This window comes from Vicia villosa, linkage group LG3 (assembly GCF_029867415.1).
Source record: "Vicia villosa cultivar HV-30 ecotype Madison, WI linkage group LG3, Vvil1.0, whole genome shotgun sequence".
NCBI classification, from domain to species: domain Eukaryota; kingdom Viridiplantae; phylum Streptophyta; class Magnoliopsida; order Fabales; family Fabaceae; genus Vicia; species Vicia villosa.
Genome location: NC_081182.1, coordinates 59855410 through 59861900, shown reverse-complemented (window position 1 = coordinate 59861900; position 6491 = coordinate 59855410).

Sequence of the window (6491 nt, the reverse complement as noted above, 5' to 3'; positions counted from 1 at the left end):
CCTAATTATTATATTTTCCTTAAGGAATTGATAATTGTAGGTTGGGTTGTGTATTGGGGTTTTATGATGAATTTGATTATCTTGATGAACTATGACGATGTTTGTTTGGATTATGTTATTTGTATGTTATGGGATGTTGTTAATTGAGGAATTGGTGAATGATGACATGAACTGTAGTCAAATTCACCATGTTTATGGATTTGAAGGTCTAGGGTTTAATGATGGGTATTAAAGTTGTGATGAACAATTGGGGTTTGATGTTTGTAATGATTAATACATGTTAGAACTAGGTTAATATGCCTTAATTTGCAGGGAAATAATGATTAAAATAGGTTTTGGGGTGGAAAACTCTGACTGGTATAAGGCTATTGGCGTAGAATTTTTCTGCAGAAATCATAAAGCGCACTTAGAACGCGCGTAGCGCGGGCAGGGGGAGCTTAGCAAGGGCCACTGGGACGAAAAATGTTATTTTTGAAAAATGATTTCGGATTATGGAAGCTTATGATTTATACTAATTTTCGAGTAATTTTCCAGATTTAATAAGTATGTTTGGATGGATTTAGAGAGCCGTTTATATCGAATTTGATTATGCGATTACATGTATGTATATGCTTGTTATAATTCTATGAAGATGTGATGGTTGAATAACCTGACAATTGGTGTTGTTTTGATTGAGATGGTTGTGTAGTTGAGATGAATATGTGATAAGATATGATGAATGAATTATGATGCCATTTTGACTATTTGTGGTCGTTGATTATTATGAAGTTGTGCATCATATATTCATAGCATATTATAGGATAATAGTCCAATGATGTCTGTAGGACAAATTGTCCAGTGATTGCCTCAATCCCATTGTGCGGATTGAGTGCGATATTGTGAAGTATTCCATTTCCAAGCGAGAATCAATCCTATTGGTGGGGATCTTTAGAGAACGATGAATGAGTCATGAGTGAAGTGTTGGTACCACATGCATGAGTCTTGGTGTTGCATTGCATTGCTTGTGACATTTCATGATTGAATGATTTTTGAGTATTCGTGATGTGAATGATGAATCAATTGATGGGTGTGATTAAATTATATGATGACGTTCAGGTGTAAGTATGTGAAGCATGAGGATACGTTGTATTGGTGTATGTGTGGTTGTTGATTATTTGTGTGCCATTACTGTATTTATTCCTTATGTCTTATAAAATAATTATGAAATACTCACTCTCTTTCTTTTTGAATGTTGCCTCCAGGTGGATAACGTGCAGGTAATCAGGAATAGTCTGCGGAAGTTAGAGGATAACTTCGTGGAGTCCTTTTGTCGTTTATTTAGAATAAAAAGTGAGTCTTGCTCTGATACGTAAAATCTGGGTCAGGATCGTTGTTTTGCTTTTTTGGAACTATTATATTTCTCTTTAATCGTTTTATTATGATGAATTACCTTTCATGGCATTGTGATGTTTTGGGTTATGGAACTTGAACGTTGAAGTTATGAATGATGTTTTATGAAGTTTAATAAAGATATTTTCAAACTATGAATTCTGCTTCGAGATAGTTGACATTATTATTGTGTTATTAAAGAAATGTTTGATTTATATAATTTTTAGAACCCGTGTTACAGAGTGGGACATTTACTTATGAAGGTGACATCCTCGTGTGGTTGTTTTATTTGAATTAATTTGTATTATATTGTGAATATTTTACAAGGGTTAAAAAGATGTTACAGATCCAGCCACTATGAAATTAAGGAAACTATGGAACTTAGAGAAATCTATCATCCTTCTAACATCAGGATAGCTATATACTTCCTTAGCTTCTTATTACTCCAACCTCTATAAACTATAGTGTCTATAATTTTCCTCCCTATTCGCATGGTAGCTTTCTTCTTGCCAAAACTTTTATTATTTATGAGATTCCATATTTCATATATGGCTTCCAATTTGATTACAGCAGCCTTTGCACTCTTTTCCTTAGTGTGATAAATTAACCAATCGACCTCCTTGTGCCAATCTTCAGGTCTATGTTGAACCTGCATCCACTCCTGAATTTCAACCCAAATCTTTTTTGTAATGGGGCATTCGAAGAACAGATGCTTTATTAATTCCCCACCTGAGCAAAAACAACATTTCATATTATCTATCATTCCAAACTTGAGTAATCCATCCTTAGTGGCTAGTCTTTCATGACATACAAGCCACAAGATAAAAACTGCATGGGGTTATGCAATATTGTCAAACATTAAGCCCCTTCATTCAACCTTTTAAGTAACTTTCTGCAATATTCTATAAACTCTGCCCATGTTGAACTTACTCCATTCCATGACTTCGTTCCACTCTCCCATATTCTTTATATCATCTCTTTGCTTAAGAATAACCTTCATAATCCAAGTGTAAGTAGGCTTAATATCAATATCCATCATGTGCTTATGCTTCATATAATAAGCTTGAATTCATCTAACCCAAAGAGAGTCGGATTTATCACTCAAATTCTATAGAAGCTTAATCAAATTGGTTTTGTTCCACATCTCTATGTCAATAATATTCAAACCACCTTGACATTTGGGTTTACATACTTTCTTCCACGCCGCCGATGACTTTCGACTACCTTCAATACCTCATGTCTACAAGAAAATACGACAGATTGATTCTATTTTTTGAATCACACATTTGGGAAATGGGAAGCATTGTAGCCAGTAGTTAGTAAGAGCAAATGTTACACTCTTAATAAGCTGCATTCTCCCTGCGTATGTTAACATCCGAGCAGTCCAATGTTTGATCTTACAGTCAATTGGATCCACTAGCGGCATAAAGTGATTACTAGCAAGATTTTTTTCTAGGTACCGGTACCCCTAAATATTTGAAAGGTAGATGCTCTTCCTGGAATCCTGTTGTGTTAAGAAAATTCGGTTTAGCTTCCAAATCAACTCCAACACAGTATAGTTTGCATTTCACGGGATTTACTACCGGCCCTGTTACCCTTGAAAATCTATTGAATACATTCATCATCATTTGAACCGATATCTTATCACCTCGCGAGAACATCACAAGGTCGTCTGCAAAGCACAGATTTGTAATACTCAATTTTTCACATTTTGGATGGTAATTGTAATTACTATTCTTCTACATTTTGAATAAGTATCTGCTGAGAGATTCCATCACCACAACAAAGAGTACATGCGATATGGGATATCCTTGTCTAAGCCTTGTCTTTATCTCCATAATTTCAGTACACTATCCATTAACATTAAATCTATAAGAAACAAATGTTACCACAACTATTATCCATTCGGTGAATTTTCTTGGGAATCCAACTTCGTTCATGATACTATGTAAGGCATTCCAATCTACCGTATCACATGCCTTCTAAATCATAGCCGATAGCATTTAGCGCCTTGCCCATTCTATTGGCTGTGATTTTGGAGATTATTTTGTAAAGAGTACTACAACAAGCAATCGACCTATAATCCTTTATCCTTTTCACACCACTATGTTTTGGAATTAGAGTGACCATTAAGAAATTAGCAGCCTTATACATTATATTATTGACAAAGAAGTATTTGACAACATTTATTACATCACTACTAATTACTAACCATGATTTCTTGTAAAAATACACCCCATAACCATCACACCTAGTGACTTATCATTGTCAATACCTTTGAGAGCTAACACTATTTCATCTTCTATAACATGCAAAGTAAGTAGGTCCATTTGGTCTACATCTAGCTGGGGGCTTACCCTCGTTGCATTTCTGTCGATCCCCTCGAGGTCTGAAGCAGCCTGGCCCATCAACTTTTTTATAAAACATCACAACTTCATTTTCTAATTCCTTATGGTTATTTGCAAAAGAGCCATCATCTTTTTTAATGTTGCACATACTCTTAAATAGTTGCTTAGCCTTTATGGATGCATGAAAATATTATTTATTTCCATCACCATATCTCAACAATTCTATTTTTTCCCGTTGCTTCAGCATCTTAGATTCCATATCCATCCATTTAATTAAATCGTCAAAGCAACTTTTGACCATTTCAATCTTGGTTGCATTCATCCTATCAATTATAAGATCTTTTTGTGTAGTGGACATAGCATTTCTAGTTGTATCAATGTTTTTTTCCATGTTTGGTAAAGGGTTACTTAATTTTCTGATAGGGATGGGAATAGGCCAGACCGGCCTATAGGGGCCTATAGTCTAGCCTATTTAAGGCCAGGTCAAGTCAGCCCTATTTGATAAAAAGGTCATGCTTAGACTTTTTTAAAAGCCTATTTAATTACATAGACCAAGCTTAGGCTATTAAAAAAGCCTATGAAGCCTTATAGGTCGGTCTATATTTTCATATATATTAAAAATAGTCTAAATAGGCTGGCCATATATATATATATATATATATATATATATATATATATATATATATATATATATATATATATATATATATATATATATATATATATATATATATATATATATATATATATATATATATATATATATATATATATATATATATATATATATATATAGAGAGAGAGAGAGAGAGAGAGAGAGAGAGAGAGAGGGGGATCATTTGACACCGGTGTCAAAGTATTAATTTTGACACCAAATCCTATCTTTTTATTATTATTAATCTAAAGGTTAAGATACATTCACTTTTAACTAACACATGAGTTTTTTAAGGAAATATATCTTAACCTTTGAATTGTTAAGAATAAAGGAGTAGGATTTGGTGTCAATTGATCCCTTCTCATATATATATATATATATATATATATATATATATATATATATATATATATGAAAAGAAGTTAAATAGTCCAGCCTAAATATTCCTATATAGGCCGACGTATAAGGCTTTTTTACGTAGTACGGATTAATTGAAAACCTTAATGAGAAAGAGGCTTTTAAATAAGATTTCAGACCAGGTCGGGCTTTTAAAAACGTCAGACCAGGCTGGAAAAAAAGAGCCTATAGAAGGCCATAGGTCAGGCTCAAGCCTTGTAAATTTATCGTAGGCCAGACCCAGGTCTTAAAAAGCCTAGCCTAACCTACTCCCACCCCTATTTCCTGATACTAGGCTGAAGTATGAGCAGCTTTTTCCATACCACAACCATTGTTCTGCCATTTACAGGAATATTCCAGCTACTCCTTACAATCTCAACAAAATTATCCAAATCAGATGGGCAATTAATGAACCTGAAGGTGTGAGTTTTAGCCTGTATCTGCGTATTATCCATGAGAACCAACATGGAGTGATCCGACGTATTGGACTCCATATTTGTCAAAGTAGCATTCACATATTGTTGCATCCAATCAACATTTCCCAGCACTCTATCTATTCTAGAATAAATAGGGTTATCTTGGTATTTGTTTGACCACATGAAATAATCACCTCTACTCTCAATTTCATATAGATCAGTATTACTTATCATATCAACTATGTCGATGTATTCTCTTTCAGATACCTCATTACCACCCACTAAATCTTCTATTTTAACAACATTGTTAAAATATCCAATAATCATCCATGACCCTTGTTGTTGAGAGTTCAGTCTCTCAATATTATGCTAGAGTTTTTTCCATAGATGAAGGTGGTTATGGGCATATATTGTTGCCAACCAGTGCAGGAAATTCCCATTTGTATCAATTATTCTGCAGTGGATCATTTGGTTTATGCTCTCAACATAGTCTATCTTAATTCGATTGACATCCCAATAGATCCATAGCCCACCATTCTCATGCCTCTCATAATTATCTCTCTCACTTTGCCCGCTTTATTCAGCCCCTGCACATTCCACGATACTATCATGGGACTTCCTCTAAGAACACTAAGGCTGGTCATTTCTTAGTGTCTCCAACAAATTCCCATGATTGACTTTTGATGTGTTAGTTGGGTCCTTACCACTATGATTACTCCAGTTAGTTCGATGTCCTTTCTTTCTAACTTCATACCATGTAGCAGTTGGAGATTCCTCTACTATTTGATTTACTATATGCTGATTATTTATAAGAGTTACGGACTGATCTTGTATACCTTATGGCTGAAGGTACTGGTTATTGTTTCTGTTATCTCCTCTCGCGATGTCTTTTCCTTTGGTGCCCATTGTTTGACAATTTTTTTTTGCTTCCCTCCACACACGTGACCAATCTTGTGACATTTAGTGTAATATGGCGGTCTCCATATTCCACCGATTGTTGCATCTTTTCACCATGTTTGTCTGTGATTGTAATTTCCTTAACAAGCTCTTATGTGATATTGATCTCAACTAAAATTCTCGCTTAAAAAATTCAGTACCAGTTTGCAGTGCATTCATGTGTCATCAAAGGTGTACCTAGTACACTCCCAATCTTTCCTAAACTTGTGGCTCCCCATAGATGTAATGGTAATTGAGGTAGCAGAATCCATATCAGGATGGTACGTAACATATATTTCTTCAAATTAAAGTTCGGTTTCCATTCAGTTAGCAGCATTGGCATGTTTCGTATTGTGTATTGGCCATTCCTCA